Consider the following 25,244-nt stretch of genomic DNA (forward strand, 5'->3'; position numbering starts at 1 on the left):
GCAGTGCTGGCTCCTTGCACAGGTGGGTCTTCTTTTATTAATGTAGCGCTTTCCTCTTAATTGCCATGCCCCTCAAGATAAGGCGCCTCCAATGAACGAAGAAAGAACACTAATGTAGATGAACGTTAAGATCCTTGGGGTGTACTTTGTGTCCATTCTTTCTTGTACTTTGCAGCTTAAAAATAGACGATAGAGAGTTCAAACATAATATAAATTATTAAAAACTCAAGATCCCACATTGTGGTCTTCCCAAAACCCACACGCTTTCCATTTTCCTGATGTGCACATGGATGCTTGATGGTGTCCCTTGTTCTTGACATGAGATGACTCTTTGCATGCTTTGACATTGCTAGAAGGTTTTCTCTTTTGAAAATGGCATCTTCCTTTAAAAACTGCAGGTTCATCCTTTTAATGGCGTAGCTTCCTCCCATATCTGCTCTTCCCTCTTTAAAAGTATGATTCTGTTCTGAACTTTCTTTGCTAGCCAGCTGCTCCTTAGGTTGGTTCAGGTCCTTCTTTTAAACATGGGGATGTTTCAACATTAGAAACAATCAAATCTAATATTTCAACATGGAACACTCTTCTTTCACAAGCCGCCCCTCCTAAACCAGAAGTAGGAGCTCCACTAGGCACGTTTAAGAAATGATAAAGACCCAAGAACAACAAAACTGACGCATGCTCCACTGTAATTATCTTTAAAATGTTGCCCCTTTAACCTAGACGCAATATGAACTAAAGCTTCTCTTACAACATGAAATTCTCCAACAATCTAAACAAGCTCATCATTTTCAGTGGCATATTTAGAAAGATTGTCTTTCGACATTATGCAAATGTTTGCTCTTGTTCTCTTCCCCATTTTGAGATAATATTACCACCTTTACCCAAGAAGCAGCCTATTTGGTTTGATGGCACAAGAAACCTTACTGTAATAATATTCTCCTTCCATTTTAAACATTTTAAAATCCCAATGTCCTTATCAGTCTGATACGAGTCGGGCCCTAGTCTGACTAAATTTTTTTCGCTTTCGAACAACTGAACTGTAAAACTGACTCATTCAACATTTGATACTGACTTGACGAAGAATCAATCAGTTTGCATCATTTTTTTTAAACCTTTTTAAACTCATTTCACCTCTTTTCTGCGACTGTGAAACTGGTGTCAAGAGGTCTATTGACTGCCCTTAAAAACTATCCCAAACCTTTGACCATGCTCTAAAAACTGGACCACTGATTCTTTGTTCTGCATACTTTCACCTTGTCAGATCTCATCTCATGACGAATTCCAGGTCAAAAGATATTGACCGTCAAAGTTGCCTTCTCAGAATTACCTACAAGCAAACACGTCAGGAAACAACAAAATGGCTCTGGAATCGACTTGGAAAAGTGTGCATATGGATTCATCAAGACTTGCAAACTGACACACTTGAAGTGTTTTTAGTAGACGACACAGGGGTATAATCTATTCAATCTCACCAGTTACAGATTAGGAGTTATATCATCTCGAACACGAGTTCCGAATCAATCTGGATACCTTAGCTGTAACAAAACAATGCAAATTGGGTTTTTAATCATGTTAGCAAACTGATCAAATGGATTCGACATGATCTCAAAATTGGAACATATGAAGTGTCTTACCACTAGAAAACAATGCAAAAATAATTTTTTCATTTGGGTCAACTGGGTCAAAAATATGATTGGTCGAACAGGGCTTCCAGAATTGTGAACTAGTCAAATGCACAAAATAATAAATGACCAACTTTGTGGGGTGCAAAACCTAGTCAAACGGATTTGAAATGACTTGAAAACTGAAACATAGGTTCTCTATTATGAACACTAAACATCTCCAAAGTGGTAGGTCATGAAACATTCCTGGGTAAAAGATATTCAAATGCAAACTGGACCTCTGGTCACTATTTGACACTAGGGCAGAATTGCAAATTTTGACACTAGCTCAAAATGAGACTTCGCAAAATGGTTCAAAATGTCAGTTTAACTTCATAGAACACATAGACACACTAAATGAAAGGTGTTAGAAACATTAAACGCCATTTATGCATTAACTCAATAGAGGGGTACATAAGCTTCATAAGGCATTTATAGGCTTGAAATTTCTCAATGGTGCTCAAAATCAGGAAGGCAATTTTGAGCGCCAACAAGTTGAAAGAGGAAAAGTTGTTGATTAATCTAAAAAAGTGTTCTTTTATGCAAGAGGAGATTGTGCATTTGGGATTTGTTATTTTAGGTGATGGTTTGAAAATGGATCCAAAGAAGGTTAAAGCAATATTGGAGTGGCCTACACCTGAGAATGTGGGTGAGGTAAGATCATTTCATGGTTTGGCTAGTTTTTATAGAAAGTTTATAAAATATTTTAGTGTTGTTTGTAATACTATGACTAAGACAATGAGGGGAGATAAAAAGAATTCAAGTGGACACATGGAGCTGATAAGAGTTTTGAGACTTTAAAACAAAAGGTTGTTGAATTACATGTATTGGCTTTACTTGACTTCAACAAAGTATTTCAAGTTGAATGTGATGCGCGTGGTAATTCAATAGGAGTTGTATTAAGTCAAGAAGGTAAACCTATTACTTTCTTTAGTGAGAAGTTGAATGATGCTAAAATGAAGTATTTTGTGTATGATCAAGAGTTTTATGCTATTGTTCAAGCTTTTAAGAACTGGAGACATTATTTGATTCCAAGGAGTTTGTGTTGTATACTAGTCATAAAGCTTTACAATACTTGGGAAGTCAACATAAATTGAATTAGATACATATGAAGTGGGTTGAGTATTTACAAAATTTTACATTTGTCATTAAGCACAAGAGTGGAGTTAATAACAGAGTTGTTGATACATTGAGTAGAAGACATTCTTTGTTGACTATAATGAAAGTTGAAGTTCTTGGTTTTGATGAAATGAAAGAGTTGTACGATATTGATCCTGATTTTTATAAGACATGGAGACAATGTAGAGCACCAAATCTGATAGATCACATCAATAAGTATGATGAGTATTTCAATCAAGAATGTATGTTTTTCAAAGGTATTTAGTTGTGTATTCCTATAAGCTCTGTGATGTTGAATTTGATTAAGGAAAAGCATAGTGGTGGATTGGTTGGATATTTTGGAATTGATAAGACATTGAGTTTGCTGAAAGAGAAATACTATTGGCCACAAATGTATAAGGATGTTCATAAATTTGTAAAGAGTTGTGGAGTTTGTCAAGTTGTAAAAGGAGTAAGTCAAAATACTAGTTTGTATACACCTATTATTGTTCTTGAGAAACCTTGGAGTGACATTAGTATGGATTTTGTTTTTGAATTTTCTAAAAGAGTGAAAGGGTATGATTCTATATTTGTTGTTGTGGAAAAATTTTCTAAGATGGCTCATTTCATACCATGTAAGAAGACATTAGATGCTAAGCATGTTGATAAAATTTTCTTTAAAGATTTTGTAAGATTGGATGGATTACCAAGAAGTATTATTTCTAATAGAGATAGTAAGTTTGTTATTTATTTTTTGAAGACTTTGTGGAAGAAGATGGGTACTGAGTTGAAGTTTAGTTTTACATTCCATTTGCAAATAGATGGAAAGATAGAGGTTGTGAATAGAATCTTGGGTAATTTGTTGAGATGTTTAGTTGGGAATAAGCCAAGTAATTGGGAAATGGTATTGGCACAAGCTGAATTTGCATATAATAATTTTGTGAATAGGAGTATAGGGAAGACACTTTTTGAGATAGTTACTGGAATGAGGCCTAGAGGAGTATCAGTTTTGAGAGATATTGCTGGTGAAGAAAAGAGAAGTGTTGTAGGAGAAGAATTTACTGATTATATAGAGTCTTTATATAAGGAAGTGAAGTTGAGGATAAAATAAAGTAATAAGAAGTATAAGGAGAATGCTGATTAGTCTAGGAGACATCATGATTTTCAAGTTGGTGATGAGGTGATGGTTCATCTGAATAAATGAAGATTTCCTATTGGAACATATAGTAAGTTAAAGATGAAGAAGTTTGGACCTTGTCAGATGTTGAAGAAATTTGATAGTGGAAACACTTATGAAATTGAGTTATCTGATGATATGGATATATCTCCTATATTCATTGTTTTTGACTTATACAAGTATCAAGAGTAAAATGATGAAGTTATTGTATTAGAGAACTATCCTAAGAAGAAGATTGAAGAAGTTGAATAGATACTAAATTAGAGAATTGGTAAGAGCTCGAGAGGAAAAGATTATTATGAATATTTGGTGAAGTGGAAGAATAGACCTATGATAGATGCTTCATGGATTTCTCAATTTGAGTTGGATTTAGCTCAGGTTGTGACATCTTAATGATTCAGGAGAATCATTTCTTCCAACCCTAGTTTTATGATGTAGGAGCATCCTGGGTTGCTCTAATATCCTACATGTTTTCAATTTTTATCTTGCTATTGAAATTGTGTTCTGCTGAAACTATGTTTTCTGGTTTTTGGGTGCCTATTATAGACTGTGTAAGTAATTTTTCATAATGAATTAGAGAATTCATACTTTAAGTATTGAAGAGGGCCTAGATTACTATCTATGGTCCAATGAACAAGTTCTAACTCCTTATAAGTTAGGAGATATGGAAATTTTATCGGAGTATCAATTTCTAGCAGTTCTGCACAATAGTTTTATGTGCTTGACTTTCAAGTTGGATGCACACTTTTCCTTGGTGAATCAACCTTTGTGCACTTAAGGGGTTGTAGAGGAACTAAAATCATACCCACAGTTCAAAGTGCAAGTTATAATTCAATCAGAGCTAGGAGATATCACAATTTTTCTCAGACATCAATTTGTGAACATTTGATTGCTGATGCAGGCTGTGTGGCTCTTCAAAAATTCAATGTTAGGTTTATTTTCATTTAATATTTGCTGAGATTTGACTTGTGGCTTCTCTATGTTTTATAATGATATATAAGTCATTTTAGATAGTATAAATAGAATGTTTAGGCTTATAGCTAAGGAAGTTTTTAAGAGATGATTAGAGAGCAAAATTGAAAAGTGCAAATTTGAAGTTGGATCTCAGATCATGAATGTATTTGTATCTAGCCATAACCTAGAAGGCCTTATAGCTGGGAAGGTATGTTGAATATTTGAAGAATCAATGAAAGTGTTTTTTCTTCCTCCTTTGGTTTTTGTTTCTATGTGTTTGATTTTCGCTGTGTTAACTCTTGCAGGGTGGTTCAGAGAGCTAGGTGTGCCATTGGCCCTAGTTTTCCCTATTCCTCCTTGCATCATGTATAGGACTATGGTTATGGGAAAGATTGAAGGTTTTCTTCTTTGTTCTTTCCTACCAATGCCTATTTTAATGAAGATACTCAGCTTTTGTAATTTTCCCAATTTATTTATATATACTTCAAAGGCTTCAACTATTTATTGATCAAACAAAAAGAGAGAGTTTGGATGGTTTAAAGAAGCTAAATGAATAAAATAATTATTAAACCTTTTGAATGAGGGTTTTAAAACTATTTTTGACATGACTAACTAATAACTTTGCATTAACACTTTAAACATATTAAACCTAACTAAAAACAACCTTTTATGACATTATTTCACTTCCTTGAACATAGTCGCTTACTTTGACCATGTTGACCCAATTGACCTACTAGGACCTTAAGGGACACTTTGAACAACTTGATACAAAATGGCTTGCATAGCCTCACACGGAGACTTATTATTATTTGAAATACACCCAAACAACCTTAAGACAATCATTTACCCAAATATCAACAAACTAAGCATGACATTATCCTTTGACCTCCTAGTGTACCTGTGGTACTAGGTTCTTTTGCACCAAAATGGAGGTTACTTGCTTGGTTTAGTATTGTTGATTGGATTATGACCAATGTTAGTATTGTCCATACTAATTATGAACGTGGATAGTAATTTTTCTCTACATGAATTACATGCAAGGCAATTGAGGAGTTATGATGAAATGATCCAAATAAAGTGTAAGAATTTGGTATAGCTTTGATACCATGTAAGAATTTTCCTTAGAAAAAATCACCCAAGATTAAGGAACTCAAGTACAAGCAAGAGAATAGACCAACAAGGTATGATCAGAATGACAATATTCAAAATTGATTTTTTGTCATTCAATGTTCTGTCATATACAAACTAGGAGTGCCTGAATATAGAGGCCTCTAGAATGCTTCTAGAATATCTAAGAGTCAACACACTGATAAGTGTTACAACCAAGTACATGTCCATCAGGAGTGGATTATCCTCCATTAAGCACAGGAGTAAGTGCGATGATGAGAGGATAAGCCTACAAAGATGTTACATGTAAAATTATATTGTAGACACCATGTGCTAAAATAGGAGTGTGAATAATTGTGTTTTCTACATGACAACTCAGTTAATTATGCAAACTCTAGTGTTGTAGACAATTTATATGTGGAATGTGGCCTCAGACTTCACACACACATTTCAACATGGTCCTTACTTGTGGATTCATCTTGGAATGAACATGAGATAGTTCATCCAAGAGGTCCGATAGTGCTACCCATTGCCTTCTATCTAGAAGGATTTTTCCTATTTATGCTCTCAGAATTGAGATGCAGGCAACCAGACCATTCTAGAATGAAGGATTTTGAATGCAATTAAGTCTATGTGATATGCAATTAGTCTATATGAAAGATGCAATTAATCTAACAACCTTTAAAACAAATTAGACTATATGTATGTATATTATGATATTTAAATCTAAGAAATGGAAAGCTTATGCTAATGAGTGAGCGAGTGCATAATTCAGCAAAGATTTGATGCAAATTCAATTCAACCTTTGTAATGAAGAATTATGAGTGTCTTAAATAGAATTCCTGGAATCCATCAACGGTTGAGATCAATTCAGATCGATGGTCAGGATTGAAGCCAAGATTTAGTAAAAATGGAAGGTTCCTAATATAGACGCAGTTAACTGACTTAGATCCTAAGTGCAATAAATAGTTAACTCAGATTCACTTTAGTGTGAGAGTGAGTGAATTAAGTTACTTCTAATTCAAGAAGTAGTCAACTTTGAATTTCCATTTTGAACTGTGAAATAGAATTTGGGAAAGATATTCAATTTAACAAAATGAGATATGACCTCATGAATGCCTTTTCTATTTAATTGAATAATTACATTCAATTAATTAAAATAATCATAGTTATTAAATTAAATATTTTTAATTCCTTAGTACATTAGCCTTAGGAGATAATTTAATTTAATTAAAGTGTAAATACTTTAAGTTAAATTAAATCTTAAACAATAGGTTTAGTGTGACTAATATGAGTCAATACTTTAGGAATTAACTAAATAGCATGATTAATGCAGATTAGGGTTTTCTGCATTTGACAATTAAGTCAAGTAGCTATAATCAAAACTAAAATTGCCTAGTGACATAGGACTTAGGATTGATTGAAAATAGACCAAAATTGGTGATCATGGCAATGAGCTAATTTTGGGGTATTACATTTTGCCCCTCTTTGAATGAATGTGCGATCAACACGTTCGATTCAAAGAAAATTAGAAAGCATGATGCGAAGATCAATAAATAAGATTTTGAAGTTGATGTCACAGAGACCAATTGATAAGCTTTTAAGGACCATCTCCATAATAGAGCTTAATCCTAAGGAATCCAAGTAGAAAACCTAGATACCTAAATCAATAAGCTTTTAAAAGATTATCTCTAGAATGGAGCTTAATCTTTAAGGATTCAGATAGAACACCTAGATACCTAAAATTGATAGCATTTAAAAGATTATCTCCAAAACAGAGCTTAACCTTTAAGGATCCAGATAGAACATCTAGATACCTGAAATTGATAGCATTTAAAAGATTATCTCTAGAACAGAGCTTAACCTTTAAGGATCCAGATAGAACATCTAGATACCTGAAATTGATAAAAGATAGCCAGATCAAATTATGAGTCATAGAATCATCCCCAAAATGAGGCTTGATCCTCAGGAGTTGGGGTTTAGATTGTCCTTATACCTATCCATCGAACTCTTTATAAGATGTGATAGATGGAAAAGATGCCAGAAAAGAAGGGAATAAGAAGCCCCGAGTGATGAGATGTCCCAAGTAATGAGGACATAAGATGGGAACAAAATGCCTCGAGCAATAAAGATTCAGATTGATTTGAAATTCAAGTTCAATGATGTAATCATCCTGCCCCCTCGAGAGTGAATTGAAAGACGACACACCAGAAATATGATATAAAGCATTATGTTGAGAGATGTAGAAGAAATATGAGATGTAGCAGAGTGTAGAAGAGATTAGAATGATTAGAAGAAAAGTCAAAGTCAATTCAACATGATTTCGATGTCCAAAAGACCTAGTTTGACCAAGAGTTGACCTAAATTGACCATAATTGAATTGAGTTGACTTTTTCTAAAATAAATTTTGAAAACATAAAGAACTTTGAGTTGAAAAGATTTCAAGAAGCACAAAGTATCAAAAAATTTTGGACTACACAAGCATTCAATCGTGTCGGTCCCAAAATTTTAAAATGCATGTTTTAGCCACTTAAGTGTGTCAGATTTCAAAATCAATCCAAAAAATGGATTCAAAATGGTCAAATTAGTCGTGGGGGTGATTTTTGCGCAAATTAGAGCACTTTGAAAAATGAGGTCAAAACCTATATAAGGGCCCCAAGGGTCATTTTCAAATCATTTGTGAATTTTGTCTTTAGTAAATAGGAGCTCTGAGAGGAAGATGGTAGTCAATGTGAGATTTCATTGTTTTGAGTACTCCTGATGACACAGTCGGCCAACAAACTATGGACCACCGGTGAGTGGTTGATAACCTTACTTCATACTTTCATTTTCATGCATTTCAAGGTTATTTTAGTGTGTTTTTAGCATGTTTTAGGAGGTCATCAATCAATTTTCGTGTGAGTCTATCCTTTCTCGCACGAAGCCAATCTCTCTTTGCGCGAAGATCCACCAACTCGGTGTTTCTTCATGCGTGCCAGTGGGGATCCTCGCACGAGAGATACCCACCTCTGATGTGAGATGTGTGGAATTTGGGTGCTTGTCACTTATGTTGTTGTCGCTTCTCGCATGAGATCTTGTTTCTTTATGTGAGGACTTCATTTCTTGTGCGAAGGTGCACAATCTTGTATAAAGAAATGAATTCTCATGCTAGGAAATACATCTTTGCACGAAAATCTGACACATGTGAATTAAAACTTGTATTTTTTATGTTTTAGCTTCAATTTTTTATTTATTTTTTCGTCGTTTTGACTTTTTGAGTGAGTACTGACTATTTGCGCATTGTTGTTGTTTGTGTGTGCAGGAGGTCTTCGGTGATGTTGCGTTTAGATATCATTATCCACTATATGGAGCTCTGTTGTGGAGCCTTGATCTTGCAGACATGGCCCATATTGAAAAATTGGGTCTCACCTCTCTATGTCGGATCCCAATAGTGCTGGTGAATCATGACTTGCTGACTACCTTGGTTGAGCATTTCCATTCGAAAACGAACACATTTCACTTGTCGTAGGGAGAGATGATGATTACTCCTGAGGACATATACAGGATACTGTAGATCCCCTTCCATGGGCCAAGAGTAGTCTACGACACAGTGTCTCAAGCAGGGACAGAGGCGCTATGGGCTATTTTTCAAAGAGAGCTAGCAATAGGGCGAGTCATCACCTGGGATGAGCTCGTCCATACATATGGGCAGACGAAAAAGTTGGCTTCAGTTTTGGCTATATTCATCAGCTACTTCTTGGTGTTGGACAGAGGATAACATGGGCTAGAGTGTAGATGGGGGATCATGCTACAACATATGCTTGATTCTCTCGAGTGATTTGGATGGGGCCAATGCATACTGGCACACATGTTCTATGAGATGCACAAGATTGTATATCATGAGCAGAAGAGCATGGCCGCTAGAGTTTATGTTTTGCAAATCTAGGTATGGGAGCACCTGCCAGTGACGAGGCCCATTTTTGAGGATGCTTGTGAGCCTATGGAGTCGTATATATGCAGATACAGGGGACAGATTACCTAGGCAGGCCTGGGGAAGATAGATCATTGGAGGACCTATCTTGATGACCTAGTCTCCATTGTATGGAGGCCTTGGCAAGAGATAGCAGATTGGGATGACACTCCTAGAGAGCTAGGTTAGATGTTCTTCTTGTAGCCACTGGTGGGCAGGACCACACAAATTATTGAAAGGTTTGCTATCACACGGGTGTGGAGGCAGTATGGGTGGCCATAGGATGTCTCCTAGGAGTATTGTGCCTATGCGAGGATAGCTCGAGACCTAACATGAGGATGACCAACGAGATTAGATCCTGGGCGATCCATGATTGATGTGCACAACCTTGTTGTAGCATAGTGGGATTACCCCCCTGAGGTATTAGATGTAGGGGTGACATCAGCATATCAGGTGTATTTCATTACTCACCCCTTTCCACATTTCATAGATCCCCTAGGGATAGCAGCACAGACTCCCCAGTAGGCCCCACAGGGTCCACTACCATAGGTGTGATAAAGGCTCAGATAGGTGTAGATTCTCCCACATTAGATGGAGTTGGATCCAAGTGCCAGTAGTAGCGGTGGGGAGCAAAGCCGACGACAAAGGCCAAGGATGGAGGAGTAGGCACATGTAGAGCAGGCACCTGAGATGCTAGACAAGGAGATAAAGGAGAAGCCTGTTATAGGACCTTAGGATGCACTACAGTGATAGAGAGAGTGGATACACTAGGCCTCTTGGCAGATTAGAGAGTTGCAGATATAGGTGGCAATGAGAGATGCACGAATCATCAAGCGGGATTAGGAGATCTAGAGATTGTGAGAGTGGGTTTAGGCAGGTGAGCGAAGGGCAGAGATACTCCTAGATGAGGTGAGATTATAGATGGCATGAGTGGCCTATTACTTTGCATCTTACCCTGCAGTTCTGCCAGATGAGGCTCAACAAGTGCCTCGCTTCTCATAGTATGCATGAGATTTTGGAGGTGCACGCTCGCTAGTGAGACTAGACATGCTGCCTCCTCCTCCTCCTCCTTCAGGAGGTGATGGTGTAGGCCACAGCTAGATATATGATATTCTTACCTCTAATTTTGATTCTAGCTATGTATGGATTAGTGTGGTAGCACCATTTTGTATCATTTTTGATTGATAGTGCTTGAGTAGCACTCATTTTTTGTACTAACAGATAATCATTGATATATATATGAGATTTTGAGTGGAGTAGTATTGTGTACATGTTATTGTCATTGTCTATCTTTTCCTTTGATGTACATGAGATGTTTATATGATGATTATGAGATGCAAAATGTGATGTAATGGATGCATATTTGATGTGATGTGATTTGATTATGTAATGTAAATGACATGAGTGTATGGATGTAATGCATATGGAAATGAACTGACATCTCATGAAGTGTTCATATTTTTGTTTGATAGTGACAGGTATCCCCTCGAGGAGCGCGTGAATATGAACCAAAGAACCAAATGCTTGTGTAGCTATGGAGAATCCTAATATGGTTGAAGAGATCCACAATCCCCCATCACAAAGGATGGAAACAGAGTTTCAATTGAATCACATGATAATGCAAGACTATGCTAAATGCAACCCTAGGTCTGGTTACCAAGCCTTGAGAATTTATCATCACTAACCATAGGAAAAAATCCTCTATGTCATACAATTCCCACTGACATTGCAATCATGGGAATATGAATAGGACATATATTATAAGTTTGTTGGGATTAAATGTAAGAATTCGAGGCAGAAGAAGCAAGAATGACCAAAACATTCATCCCTTTTGATGTAGCAAGTTAACATAAGCATCAGAGCATAAATGTTAGGATGACTAGAATGTTGCTTGCATGGCAGACACACCAAACACACAAGAGATCCATCTTATGCTAAGTACTTAGTATTTATTCTGTCCACAATGACCCTTGCATTCGTAACCTGGGACAAAAGTGTGCTAGATATATGTGTAGTGACCCATACGTTCACTTAGCAAGATGAGTATCAAAATATACTATAGCATGAAGAGTTCACTCCAATAGACAAGGAGAAGAACCAACATTATTGATGTATTTGTATAAAAGGAGTCAAGTTACACCCGGCCATCCAATACAATATGGAGGCTCTTATAGTGGACACCCCTCTTATAGGAATATGTCAACTTATTGGAACTAAACCGCAAACACAAAACAAAGAAAAGACCATGCCCCCAGTCATCACTTTTCTAGTCCGAAATGAGATCATCTAGTTGCTAAGGGAGACATGATAAAAGCAAAAGGAAAAAACCAAAGAAAAATGCTCAGCATACGCAAACAAGTTCATCATTTTGAGTTCATTTTTGTGTTATAGGATTGATGTCAAGTGTTAGTGTTCAGAACATGGATGAAAGAAATCTCTTTAGTAGGGTGAAAATAGTAGATAGATGCAATTAGAATGACTAGTGATTGAGGTCAAGGAGGTATCTTCAAGATGAAGAACTTAAAGAGAACTGAGCAATAGTAGATAGACACAACTAGAATGACTGGTGATTTATGTAAGAGAGATCTTCCATAAAGGAATCTCAAAATTTAACTTGAGAAATAGTAGGTAGACACAGCTAAAACAACTTGTGACTGTTGTGAAAGATATTCTATGAGGAGAATCTTGAGAAAAAGTGACACTAGCAACAATAGGTAGATGTAGTGAGGACCACTGCTGACTATCGTGCAAGATATTCTGTGAGGAGAATCTCAAAAAGAGTGACACTAGTGATAGTAGGAAAACACAGTGAAGACTACTGGTGACTATCGTGAAAGAGATTCTGTGAGGAGAATCTAAAAAATAGTGACACTAGTGACAGTAGGTAGACGCAGTGAGGACCATTGGCGACTATCGCAAAAGAGATTTTATGACATTGAAGGGGAATGCCCCCAAGTTGTGACAAGATCAATCCATGGATACATGAGTGGAAAGTGGGAAAAGCAATAAAGTAACTATACAAATAGCTAGAAGATGCATTGCAAGATGGTGCATTGGGAACAAGAGGTGCCTATTTACTAGGTTTTTACCTTCTTGGTAGAGCTTTAGTTTTTTTTTTGGATTTTTCAATTTTTTTGGTGTTACCAAGGTACCTATTGCTAGGTTTTCACTAGGGTAACAATTTTTTTCAAGACTTTTTCTGATTTTTAAGAATTTTTTAGGATATTTAGATATGTACAAAGAGCTGACGAGATCAGATCAACTGTAAAACCACTTCAAGTAGAGAGTGTTAACTGGTTCCTTAAGCATTTCTCCCTCAGCTGTGGAAAGCTGGTAAGCACCAGATCCATACACTGCAATAATGATGTAGGGACCAAGCTAGTTTGGTTCAAACTTTTCTTTTTTGGACTCATTGTTGTTGATTCTTAGGGTTCTCTCTAAGGACAAGATCACCAAGTTGGAAGTCAGATGGCCTGACTTTCCGATTGTAGCTTCTTGACATTCACTATTGATAAGCTCATAGATGATCACACACCACTTATCGACATTCATCTAGTAGCACTAGCTCTTGAAGCTGCGCTATCCTATAATCTTCATCAGTAATAAGGCCTTTCATAGAGATTCTCAAGGTAGGAATCTCAACCTCTATTGGAAGCACAACATCTAATCCATAAACCAAAGCAAAGGGCGTCATACCCATTGGATTCCTAATGCTTGTTCTATATACCCACAAGGCTGGATTAATCTGGAGGTGCTAGTTTCTCCTAGATTTGCTGACTGTGTGATGAAGGATCTTAAGAATCACCTTATTGGATGCCTTAGCCTAGCCATTACCCTAGGGGTAATAAATAGAAGACTAATGTTGTGTGATTTTGAATTTCTTGCATAGTTCCTTGAGGTCTTTATTTTTGAGCTATCCTCCATTGTTAGTAATGATTGAGGACGGTACACCATACCTATAGATGATGTAGTTTGTAATAAAAAGAGCTACAATTTTTCCATTTGCTATTGTGAGAGGTACTGCCTCTATCCACTTCATGAAGTAGTCTGTAGCTATGATAATGAACTTATGTCCATTAGAAGAGGTTGGGTGAATTTCACCCACCAAGTCAAAGGCCCATTGTTGAAATGGCCATGTTGTAGTAGATGGAATCAGCTCCCTAGCTAGAAGGTGGATTAGATTCACATGGAGTTGGCACTGCTTGCAGGATTTAGTGTACTCGATAGTTTCTTGCTCTATTTTAGGCCAATAGTAACCAACTCTAATGAGTTTGCGAGCTAGTGTCAAGCCATTTGAGTGGGATTTGCAAATGCTCTCGTGAATGTCAATTGATGCGTGTTTGGACTCTTCAAGTTCTAAACACCTAAGGAGTGTTCCATCAAGGCCTCTCCTAAAAAGATCATCAATAATAATGACATATCATGAAGCATTGTAGATTAGATAATGTTTCTCATTCCAGGTTAGACCTTCCAGAATGGTTTGATTATAGAGGTAAGAATAGATGTGATGGTAGCGGGATGAGTCTTCTCTTACAATAGAATAGATCATCCTAAAATTAGGGGTGTCATAGGTTGGGTAGTGTAATGTTTCCACCAAGAACTCATGTCGATGATCATTTTTAGGCATCTATAGCAAGGAGGCCAAAGTAGCCATTGCATCAGCTTCTTTATTGTCTGCATGAGGAATTTCCTGGAAGGTGATGTGTGCAAAATAATTCTTTAAGTCATCAACCATGTGTTTGTAAGGAACTAATTTCTCATCCTTTGTTTGACACACATCATTAACCTAGTTGATTATAAGCTAAGAGTCTCTAAAGATATCTAATTGATCCTCTCTCCATTCAGCAGTGATCTTCATGCCATTGATCAAAGCCTCATATTCAGCAATGTTGTTTGTAAAAGGAAACATAATCTTGTATTCTTTGGGAAATGAATATCTCTATGGTGTTATGAAGAGTAATCCAACACTAGATCCTTATTGTGTGAAGGAACCATTGAAGAACATGACCCATGTTTGGTGTGTGAGTGTCAGAATTGACTCATTAGGGAAATCAATGTTCATTGGTAGGAGACTCTGCATAGGTACATCTGCTAGCTGATCCGCAATTTCCTATCCCTTGATAGCTTTGCATTCAACATATTGAATGTTAAACTTGCTGAGTATCATAACCCACTTAGCCAATCTTCCTATAAGAGCTGCCTTACTTAGAAAGTACTTCAGTTGATCTATTTTAGCTACTAGCCACATAGTGTGAGCAAGCATGTAGTGTCTCAACTTCTGGGAAGCAAAGACAACTATCAAGCAAGCTTTCTCAATGATGCTATAGTTCCTCTCATAAGAGATCAATGTACAACTTAAGTAGAAAATAGCTCTCTCCTTGTTGTCATTGTCCTCTTGAGCTCATAAGATACCTACAGATGTTTCAATTGCTGAAATATATAAAATCAAAGGCTTCCCATAGATAGGAGGCATTAGGATTAGTGGATTGGCAAGATGTTGTTTGATCTATGTTAAGCTTTGGTCACAATCCTGAATCTAGTTGAATTTGACACCCTTATGTAAAGTCTTTGTGAAGGGTTGTGATCTATTTGCCAACTGTGAGATGAACCTGCAAATAGATTGGAGTCTTCCTTGTAGACCTCTCATCAGGTTGATGTTTTGAGGTGAAGGCATATCCATAATTTCTTGAACTTTCTTCAGATCCACCTCAATTCCTTTGTAGACATGATGTATCCTAGTAACTTTCTAATGTGATGCCAAATGCACATTTCTTAGGATTGAGCTGAAGACTAAATTTTTCCATGCGGTCTAGGATGGGTCCCAAATCTTGCAGATGAGTATTGCATTTTGCACTTTTGACCAAGGTATCATCCATGTAGACCTCCATGGTCTTATGCATCATGTCATGGAAAATTGTAGAAACTGATCTTTGATAGGTTGCCCCAGCATTTTTCAAGCCAAATGGCATTACATTCTAGCAGAAAGTTCCCCATGTACATGTAAAAGTACTCTTCTCCTGATCTTCTGTCACAATATTTATCTGATTATAATAAGAAAACCCATCCATGAGTGAGTGCATCTCATATCCTACTGTCATATCCACTATCATTTCAATGTTTGGAAGTGGAAAATCATCCTTTGGACATGCTAAGTTGAGATTATGGAAGTCATTACAAACTCTGATAGATTTATCGTGCTTGGAGACTGGGACAATGTTGGATATCCACTTAGCATAATCAATTGCACAAATGAATCCTACTTTCAGAAGTTTCTCTAGTTCTGCTTTGATGAGCAATGCAACATAAGGCTGCATTTTTTGAAGTTTTTGTTTAACTGGTTTGATGCCTAGTGCAATGGAAAAATGATGCATAATAATATTAGGATCTAGTCCTGGCATGTCAGAATATGTCCAAGAAAAATTTATCTTCTTCTCTCAGAAGAAGGAAATGAATTCCTCCCTTTCTTCATGAGAAAATGACTATGCCAGATGTATCATATGAGGATGTTCTTCTATGCCCAGGTTAATCGGCTATGTTGGCTCTATCAACACTAATGATCTTTCATGGAAGTGACTCGAAAGTGCACCAAATATCTCATCTGCAGGCACCTCAGAGAAGTTTTCACTCTTGGATACATATTTTGTTTTAAATTTTTTGGGTTCCGACACTACCACAATGTGGTTTTCACCATCAGACCTTTTGCATTTTTTCTTTTTAATTGTATGACAGATATTTGATGTCAGCTTCAGTCATGTTGACACTGTGCTCACTGGTGGAAGATGTTACAAGTTTGACAATGTTTAGGTAGTAGGCAAGAGCATAGTCATTTTGGAACATGGGGACTTCACTAGATGCATTAAGGTTCTAGTCTATAAGCTCAGGATGTGTGAGTGAAAGAGTAGTAACAGGTTCGATTGCATTCATGGTATAATCATTAAGTGCTTGGATCAGCAATTCAAGACCTATGACGACTTCATTCACAAGTGTGTTTAAATGCCTCTAAGTACTAACATTAGCAATTGATGACTCTAGGATACTAGTTGGATTAGACCCATTTGACCTAACCCTAGACATTTCACCCACTTCGATTTGGTTTTCATAGACATGAACTTGGTCAATATCTTTATCAGTAGTTGCTTTTGAAAGAGAGTCAAACTCATATTCCTTAGAATCGATGCTACATGGCGAGAGACTGTAGAACTCCCTAATAATGATAGGGACATAATTTCCTTCATCATCTAGGTTCTTACACAAGTACTCAATACACAATGATTGATTAGATTCTCCCTTTTCTGAATGAGCTTTGGGTTGACCAGTATTGTCCTTAGAAGAATCACTAGTATCATCCACAGTGTTGGCATGTGGCACAAAGTCATCTGGCTCAGCAAAGAATTTAGCAAGATCATGAGGAATAGGATAAGGATAGGTATCCTCCTCATTAGATTGATCATCTTGAGTATTGGACTCAGCTTGTGACTCATTTTCAGATGAACTCTTGGGTTCTGATATGAACTTATTAGCTCCCAAATGGAATGGAACCTTCTCAACACCTAGACCAGTTGTATCACTATTTCTTTGAGCTATTGCCTTGATAGAATCAATTAGGCCATTATTATTGCACCCAATAGGGCTAGTTCTCTTGTAGCCAAAATGCATCATGACTCTAAGACCAAACCCATATTTCTCAAGAGTGATCTCTCGAGCTTGCTCTGTTAGATCTATTGGAGTCTCCTCTCTGTAAACCCATGCAAAAATGGCTCTATTTTCACTTTCATCCTCTAGGGGAAATGTAGCCTTGACAAAAGTGCCATTATACTTGGTTTGAGGCGTCAACACAAATGACTTCTTTGCCTCTGAGGGTCTCCCATAACGATGAGGAAACTTTGGAAGAGATGTTAATGACAACACTAGTTCAATATGGTACTCCTCTATGCTAGTTTCTTTTTGTTTGAATGATTGCTCGATTTGTTTTAGCTTGTTGTCATGATAATCAGTTTATTCCTTATTAGCAAGGACAAAATTTTCAGTAGCTTTGAGCATATTGTAGGTATAGCAAGTAGTGGCAAGAATAGTAACTTTGGAGCCATGAAATGGGAATTTGACGCATTGGTGATATGTGGATGGCACATCTCATGTATCTAGGGAAATCCTAGTAGAATGTTATAAGCGAAGGGAATGTCAAGCACTTGATAGGTGACATCCCTTTCTACAGGACTGATGCAAATGGGTAAGACCATAAGACCTAGATACTTTCATTCAACTTCATCATAAACTTTGATAGTGATAATGCATTGAGGATCAATAGAGTCCTCAGAATAATTCAATTGTCTAAGCAAAGAAGCAAAGACAATGTTTAGGCCAGTGTCATTATCAATGAGTACCCTACAAAAACATGTCTGATGTATCATGATCTCGATGTGTAGAGGTTGATTGTGTGGGTGACTTAGTGAGTTATCATCCTCCTTAGAGAAGTACATAAAATAAGGTGAGGTCAAGTGACCTACCATGGATTGAAATCACTCAAGATCAAGATCTTGAGGAACATTTGCCTCAATGAGGGCTTTGTCCAGAATCTTCTTGTGAGTAGGTGAGATTTTAAGCAGCTCAAAGATGGAGATTTGAGAATTAGTTCATTTCAACTAATCGAGAACACTATAGTTGGTGGCTACTAAATTTGTCACGAGTTTTCACCTTTGCCAGATGGACCAGCAAGGGTTTTGTCTTTATGTTGTTGAGGATTGGGAGTAGAAGGTGTAGGACCTTTAAGCACCAACTTGACATGAGAGCAGATGATAGTATTAACACAATTTTGTAAAGGTGTGTTGTTTGTTATGTTGGAAGTAGGGACCCTCAAGAAAAATGGTGCCTTGGGTTTATCATTATCTTGCTTGCCCTTGATGGTAATGACATCACAATATTCAAATTCCATAGGTTCAACCATGTTTACCACATTGTCATCATTAGAGTATGCATAGTTGACCTTATTGTTAGGTTTTGGTTTTGAACTTTCCCCCTTTTCGTAGGCTGAGAAGGGCTCTTTGAATGCCTTGTGATCCAAGTTTTTGTTATGTCCATCTACCACAATGTCACCAGTGTGTATCATGTCCTGGACTTTGTGGCATAAGTTCATGCAGTTGTTAGTTTTGTTCCCTTTATTCTAGTGGTACTCATAGAATGCAATTTCACTCCACCATGGTGGACGTGGTTGTAGATCATAAGGGTGAGAGTTGTCCAGTGGTTAAATAAGCTTGTTTTGTAACAATTTTTTGTAAACCACATCCAAAGGTTTTTCCAGGGGTGTATAATCTCGCTCAGGACGTGTGGCCCATGAGTTTCTCAATTTGTTTACATATGTCTTATTGTCAAGCATAGGTTTCTCAACATTTTTGGCCACATTGAGGCCATCTGTGAGATTAAAGGTTGCCTTAGTAAGTTTAGGAGTGACATTGTCAACAACCCCATCATGCACAATTTCTCAGTTCTTGTTGACATACTTAGTTTTGTCCTTGTTTGAGGTGTAGCCTTGTTTTATGTCCTTCTGTAGTGTGATTTCACCCTTTTTGACCATAAATTCCTCTATGTGGATGGCCTGTGTGATCATGTCTTCAAAGGTACACAGACCTTGAAGTTGGACTCTATACTCGAAATCAGGTAGGAGATTGTCAATGAAGATATCATGCTTTTCTGTCTTTGGAATCTTGCGTAAATATTTAGTGTATAGTTGTCTCCACTGCTAGAGGAATGTGAGGAAGGGCTCCCCAACTTTCTTCTTAAGGTTACATAGATCTTGAATATTGACAGGGTTTTGAATGTTATGGGAATAGTGATAGACAAACAAGTTGGCAATTTCATCAAACATCTTGATACTGGGAGGCAAGTGTGAGAACCACACCAAAGCCTATCCACCTAGACTTCTGGGGAATAAATTCATGAGATATGTTTGGTAATGCATAAATTCCATAGACAAGATACCAAATTCTCACAAGTGATCTTGGGGATTGGTGGTTCCAAAGTATTTGTCATACTTAGGTAGTTCTACTCCTCTTGGGAAAGGAGGCATGTCTATGTTCTTGTCAAATGGAAATGGACAAAGAGCATCTAAGGTGAATGTCTTAGCAGGTTTCTCTTTCTCATACATCATCTGAGCCAGTTAGTCTTGCATGATTTTTAGTTGTTTTTGGAGTTTGGAGGTCCCAATTTCCTCTTCAGGTGTGACTATGGTTTCCACATCAAAATGAGAGGGTAGCTTAGCTCCCTCTTGAGAAAGTTTGAGAAAGTACTTTTCTTTCTCTTTGCTGAGTAGAATTTCCATGACCTTTTGAATTTTTTTGTCTTTTTGGCATTTTGCTATGTGTTTAGGAAGTATTTCCACCTCTTCCTGTTCCTCATCGGTGTCATGGTCTTTCTCTTTGTCATTCCTAGGTTGTTATTGATGTTTGCTATGACTACCATGTTTAGGTTCGTGATCCGTCCTTGTAGGAATGTGTTCAATTTTAGTATGTTGTGATTCAAAAGGTCCTTTAAAAAGGAAGTTTGACATTTCATTCAGAGATAAGGGACCTCTACTAGTCTCAAGATTGTCTTGATACAAAGGGTTCCTAGTTTGTCACAAATTTATGGAGAATGTTTGCTAGACTCGAGGTGACCTGACAGGTAAGGGAGATCATGAAGATGCCTCACTAGAAGAACTGGATGTAGACTGTGTAACAAAACAAATGCAATCTCTGCCATGATTACAACCCCTAACATGACCTTGCCTAAGTCTAAGAGGATAAAATACGTTGCCACTTCTTGTTGCGACAATCATAGACAAGGACAAGAAGCAAGAACCAATATAGGAATCATACTAAACATAGTCTCAAAAAGGAAGAGTGTTGTATACTAAGGTATGAGTAGTCTGAGTGAAGGCTAGAATAGCCTTGGGTTATGACTATCACAACACAGAGTATAAAAAACACTAAGAAACACAAACAAGATAATGAGAGACGAGACTAGCCAAAGTGTAGACCACAAATCTTTAGTTAAGCTAAATGCCACTATTTGAGATTGTTTATAGATAGAGAAGGGACAACTCAATGTAGGAAACTGAGTAGACATAGATTATAGATTGCTTGAATAAGCTAATTTGACAGTTTTAGAACAAGGTCTCATGCGAAGATTCTCTATGAGGCGTGTGAGAAAGTACACTGGGGAATGCAAAATCTCAAAACAACAATATAACCTCACACGAGGATGTGCTCAAGGCCATGCAAAGAAATGACCAGTTTGGCAAAAGACAACAGAAAGATCTCATGCAGATCTATGGAAGTCTTTGTGCAAGAATCTGGATAGGCTCATGTGAAGAAATGCAAGATTGTGCACAAAATTTAGGTCCAAACTAACAATAGAGTTGGATTTTCAAAGAGATTTTCAATAGTTTTGGATGTTTCTGGATAGGTTGTAGGTTTGTTTGACTGATAACAGATAGATTGCAGGGTTGATTTCCAAATTTGTGAAAGTGATGTTGGGTTTCAAGCAAGACAAAGTGTTTTTAATAGAATGCAGGAAGCAAGCAGTATTCAAATACAATCCGACTGAGGGCAAAGCAACTTAGAGGGACAAGGGAGTCTTGAATTTCAGTTTGTTTAAGTAGGTTTGGACATGTTTAGGACTCAATAACAAACACACTTTATCCCTAGAAATAGGAAATGGTAGAGAAGGCCAAACCTTTGTCCCACAAATTATGCACATGTGTGCACCTCACACAGCCGTGTCACCCCCTAGAGGGTGCCCATGTTTTTGGTGTATTCAGAGGACTCAATAGAATCAGCTAAATAAGTGCCCTTGCAGTAGGGGAAAAGCATGTATACCACCTTCAAACATCTAGTAGCATGCCTATGGTGAGTTCTAAAAGAGAGATTCTTCCCCTTCCTTGCACAAAGATTATGCCTCCTTTCAGAGGTGAACCAGGTAGCTTCTAACTAAGAGGTTTTTACTTGGCTTCTATTTGTATTAATCCTCAATGGCTCTGCAAGTGGAGTTGAGACCAACAGGCTACACCAACATCTAAGAGTGCACACACTTGCTTAGCCAGACTGGGGCTAGTGTTGGCCAGTGCAACAGACATAGCTTCCCCTTGATAAGCGATATCAAGAATCAAGGGAAAGAAATTAATCCATCTTTGGAGTCTTTCACTCTACAAAGCATCTTGATTATAGTGAGTTGGAATATTTGGTGAAAGGAGTGTGCTCACTTGGGCCATTCCCAAAGGTTGGATCACTTTGATAGGCCCTCCAAAGGATTGATTCAAGCTGGTGGTTCGAATGCAAGGCTCAAAGTTTCTAATTTCCCTCAAGGGGAAAGAGCATACTCCTCTACCTTACTTTCTCACCCAAACAAGTAGAATAAGTTAATTATCGACTTAGCTTAATCAATCTAGACTCATCCTTCCTAAAGATTTTGATTCCCTCAAAGGAAATCATCATCTCATCATAGAAAAGGATCACCACTAAAGAACCACTAAGTTGCTTGCCTCTGTCAGAATGTCATCGTTTAGAAGCATATGGGTTTTTGATTCAACCTTGGTCATGACCTCCAAGTGGTGAAGAGCATAATCCCTTTTTATTCTATCTTGCACCCTAAGAAGTTCACAAGCCCTATTTAGACTATGTTTATAAAATAGGAAAGAAGACACATTGTTTTGTGGGTTTTAATGTTTTCTTTGATGAACGTATGTTCGACAATCATCCTACAAACAAATAGTTAGTTCATGTTTGAATGGTTTGTATAAGGAATCTTCGTCAAATGTCTTGCAAACAACCATTAAGCTACAAAAAACTAGAAAAATAGAATATTAATGTTTCAGAGAAAAACACATTAGTAAAAAAGATAATGAACATCATGTTGAAAAATAACAAAATTAACCTTGCTGTTTCAAAAATTTGCGCAAAATCTTGCGTAGGATCTTTCACCAACCCGCATGAGAAAATGAGGTGTCACGCAAAGACTTGTGCAATTGAGCACTTTTTTGCATGAGAATTCTTATAGACACATGCTAAACCCTTCAAATCTTCACATGAAAATGAAATTTATCGCACAAAAATTTGGGAATTTGTACAGAACAGTACAGATAGAATAATAAAAATGACAAAAAATGAAAAAAATGAGGCTAGAAAACTATTTTTCTCAGCCCCATGGTGGGCGCTAAAAATGTATATGTGGAATGTGGCTTTAGACATCACACACACTTTTCAACATGGTCCTTACTTGCGGATTCATCCTAGAATGAACATAAGATAGTTCATCCAAGAGGTCCGATAGTGTGACCTATTGCCTTCTATCTAGAAGGATTTTGCCTATTTATGCTCTCAGAGTTGAGATGTAGGCAACTAAAACATTCTAGAATTAAGGGTTTTGAATGCATTTTAGTCTATGTGATATGCAATTAATCTAACAATCTATAAAACAAATTAGAGTATATGTATGCATATTAAAACTATATGATATTTAAATCTAAGAAATGGAAAGCTTATGCTAATAATGAGTTAGTGAGTGCATAATTCAGCAGAGATTTGATGCAAATTCAATTCAACCTCTGTAATGAAGAATTATGAGTCCCTTAAATAGAATTCCTAGAATCCATCAATGATTGAGATAAACCCAGATCGACGGTCAGGATTGAAGCCAAGATTTAGTCAAAGTGGAAGGTTCCCAATATAGATGCAATTAACTGACTCAGATCTTGAGTGCAAGAAATAGTTAACTTAGATTCACTTTAGTGTGAGAGTGAGTGAATTAAGTTACTTCTAATTCAAGAAGTAGTTAACTGAGAATTTCCATTTTGAACTGAGAAATAGAATTTGGGAAAGATATTCAATTTAACAAAATGAGATATGACCTCATAAATGCCTTTTCTATTTAATTGAATAATTACATTCAATTAATTAAAATAAGCATAGTTATTAAATTAAATATTTTTAATTCCTTAGTACATTAGCCTTAGGAGATAATTTAATTTAATTAAAGTGTAAATACTTTAGGTTAAATTAAATCTTAATCAATAGGTTTAGTGTGACTAATATGAGTCAATACTTTAAGAATTAACTAAATAGCATGATTAATGCAGATTAGGGTTTTTTGCATTTGACAATTAAGTCAAGTAGCGATAATCAGAACTAGAATTTCCTAGTGACATAAGACTTAGGATTGATTGAAAATAGACCAGAATTGGTGATCATGGCAATGAACCAATTTTGGGGTATTACAGACACCATGTGCTGAATTAGAGTTGCTTACTCTAGTGTTGTCAACATGAAAACTCATAAGAGTATGCAAAATCCTAGGTGTCAAACTAATAAATTATAAAATAATGCATTGACCTAAGTAAACTTAAGTAAAGTGTGTTGGTGTTTGAAAATGTTACCCATTTCCAATTACCCTGATGAGAACAAGATGCATTTAGGGGCAGCTAACTCCCATTTTCAACTCATCCATTCAGACACCAGGCCAACTATAAGGCTATACTCCTTCTGCACTTTAGGCTTTGCAAAACCTAGGTGGGTGAACTTATAGATTCCTTATATGGTACCAGTTGTTAAAGCATACACTAAATCTATTATGAAAAAGATAAAACCCTTATTTCTCCTGATAACTCATGAAGTAACATCAATCTACAGTAGCTAAATGCAGATCTAGGAACCTCATAAGCTGAGTGAGGGCATTCTATTATAGCTCTTCAACATGAAAGGGGAAAAGCGTTTGATTAATAATGTTGATATCAGCAAGACCCAAATATGAGCAACAAAATCTAGTGATCCTATTTCTGATCAATGCCTTATCTATTGGGCAATTAAATGAATTATAACCATACATATTTTATAAAATCTGAGACACATTACTACATCCAGATCCCTGATCTATCCTTCACCTTGTGAATAGACATCTGCTTCAGATTTGAATCTCATACTCAAAATGTCCCACCATGAAATCTGCAAACCCTGTGATAAATACCAAGCAATTACATGGCTCTTTGATCCATATGCAAGACATTTTAACCACATACATTTCAAAATGAAATGCAACCTAATTCATGCTCTTTGATCACAAATTAGAAGAAATAAAAGATCCATAAACATGAGACAAGACTCAAATTGAATTTGGAAATCTTTGTTGTATTTTATTCATTCTCCTTGAAAACAAATACATGAAAGACATACAGAAAACAACTCATAGATCACCTAATAGAAAAGAACTATTTTCATAAAACATACATGCTGCTCAATACAACAGAGAAATTTGCTGAAGAATGAAGGTTGAATTA

General features: G+C 36.7%; 1 pseudogene; it reads left to right on the plus strand.

Moving 5' to 3' along the window:
* Positions 1–9,754, plus strand: part of LOC149571185 (septin and tuftelin-interacting protein 1 homolog 1-like) — a 122,780-nt pseudogene extending 113,026 nt beyond the window's left edge.
* Positions 9,755–25,244: the final 15,490 nt, after the last annotated feature.

Source organism: Cupressus sempervirens, chromosome 2 (genome assembly GCF_028749045.1).
Source record: "Cupressus sempervirens isolate cs-2001-9-10 chromosome 2, ASM2874904v1, whole genome shotgun sequence".
Lineage (NCBI taxonomy): Eukaryota > Viridiplantae > Streptophyta > Pinopsida > Cupressales > Cupressaceae > Cupressus > Cupressus sempervirens.